Here is a 2,287-nt window from a genome sequence, read left to right on the forward strand (position 1 = left end):
CAGGCGTCGTGGCCTGGGCGAGGGTATTTTCTTCCGTCAGTGCAGTGCCCAGGGGAGGCAGCCGAGGGCTGTGGGGGTGGCCCTGGGGACTGCAGCGGGTGGTGGGTCCTCTGACGCCCTCCCCAGTGGCCACCCCGGCCTGGAGTCCTGGGCTTGCTGCTCCTTTGAGCCCCAGCGTCCCGTCTGTGGAGGGAGGGGGTAACGGGACCTGAGGGGACCAGGAACGCAGAGCGCCCGCCCAGGGCTGGTGCATGCCTGGTCCACGGGCAGGGGCCTCCTGCGCCCCTGGACGTACGGGCAAGGTGTTCCTGAAGGGCCTGGGGTGGAGCTCCGGGAGGGTCGGCCCCTGCCAGGACACTGGACACTGGACACTGACTGGTGTCCACTCTGCTCCTCCGCCGAGGGCGCCCCAGGCTGCAGCCAGTGGTGGGTGCTTCCTCAGACGTGGGGGTCGTGGCCCTGAGCTGGAGGAACCCCTGAGGGCAGAGCTGGTGGCCTTGGCGTGACGCCCGGTGAGAGTGGCAGCTCGTGGGTCCAGCCCTGGGCCTTAGGACTCCCGAGAGTGACCAGCCCTCGAGGCCCCGCCCACACAACCTTGGCGCTGCGGAAGGTGGGGGCGTGGTCCAGGGTGGGCGAGACCGGGTGCAGGGCCCCGTGGGGGGTCCTCCCTCTGCCTGGGACTGTCGTGGGCTAGGCTGGGCCAGAACTGATATCCAGGCTCTCCTTTTCCGTAGAGAACTCTAGGCACGGGCAGGGCTCGGCATGCAGCGTAGGTTTATTGAGAAAGTGAGGACCACAGACACCCGGGGGCGGCACCTGGGGAGAGCGCGCGGGAAGGGCAGTTTCGTACCCGCTGTGCGGTCCTGGGGCCCCAGGCGGAGAGGAAGGGAGCCCCGCCCCTCCCCGGGCTTGGAGAAGGGGCGTGGCTACATCGCACGGCCCCGGGGTCCCAGGGGAGGAGTGCATCTGACCGATGATAGGATTACCGGGCTGGGGTGGGTGTGGCCTCCAGCTCAGGAACTACATCTGTCTCCCGGACTTTTCCCGCATCAGAACAGAGCCCTGTCCAGGGCGTTCTCCTGCCCGTCTTCTGGCTGGGACACGCCCCCCGACCCCTGACACGGCCCCTGCCCGTCTTCTCGCTGGGCACGCCCCCTGCCCGTCTTCTCTGGCCTGATCCAGGGGCTCAGCTTAGACGTGACTTGCACCGGGGGCCTCCTCTCGTCCCTTCTTCCCCAGGGCTGCCCGCGCCGGGCGCAGACGCACAGGTCCTGGCTGCGGTGGCCCCTGTGTCACGATGCTGTCCCGGAAGTTTCTCCCCTGTCCCGGAGGTGGGTCTGGGGTCGGGATCCCGGGAAGGGAGGAGCGGCCCACAATGGGGCGGAGCCCGTGGGACCCCAAGTGAACCTCCTCAGGGCCAACAGGAGACAGAGCAATTCCAACCCTCTGCGTTAGACGCAGGCGTGGGGTTTTCTGGGCCGCACTGCCAGCCTGCCCTGAGCGCTGGCCGCCCCGCAGTTGGCCGGCCCCCTCCCTGCGGTGGCAGGTGGTCGAGGCTCCTGCCCTGTCCCGACAAGGCTGAGAGCCAGGTGTGGGGCCATGCGTGGTGTCTGCTCTCACGTGCTCAGGGAGTGCGGCTGGTTAGGGTCAGGCCTCCATGGAGCGCCGGGCCGCTGGCCTGAGGACCTGGGGCCACCTTGCATGAGGCCCCGCCCTCCCCTCAGAGCGTGAGGCCCCGTGCATGCCTGCATCTGGGGCTTCTCCTGTCCCCATCACGGATGGGGTCAGGTGTAGCCCGATACGTGGGGGTGGCAGGGCCAGAACTGGGCCGTCAGCTTCGGGCCCGGTTCTGAGCCTGGCTGGGGCCTTCCCGGGCTCCCCGAGGTGCTGTGATCTCATCAGGGAGAGCTGGCAAAGGCCCCCAGACACCAGGAGCGGGGCCCATGCAGGCAGGCACATGTGCTCACACGCGTGTGGGAGTGTGCATGAGTGTGTGTGCTGTGTGCCTGCACATGCGTGCGGGGGGCACTCAGCACGTCCTTCCCTTGGACCCTGCACCGCTCCCTTGCCCGTCCTGACGGCCCTGCCTTGGGCTCCCCACCTCCGTGGCCCGTTCTCTCTGCCTGGGATGTGTGAGCCTGCACGCGCGTGTGCATGTATGTGTGACTGCACGAGTGGCTCCCCGCCTCCGCGCCCATTCTCTCTGCCTGGCGTCACTGCCTGGCGTCGACTCAGCCTGGACACGGTTTCCATGGTGTTCAAATAGGAACCGGAGTTCAAATCGTAA

The sequence above is a fragment of the Oryctolagus cuniculus genome, chromosome 11 (genome assembly GCF_964237555.1).
Source record: "Oryctolagus cuniculus chromosome 11, mOryCun1.1, whole genome shotgun sequence".
Lineage (NCBI taxonomy): Eukaryota > Metazoa > Chordata > Mammalia > Lagomorpha > Leporidae > Oryctolagus > Oryctolagus cuniculus.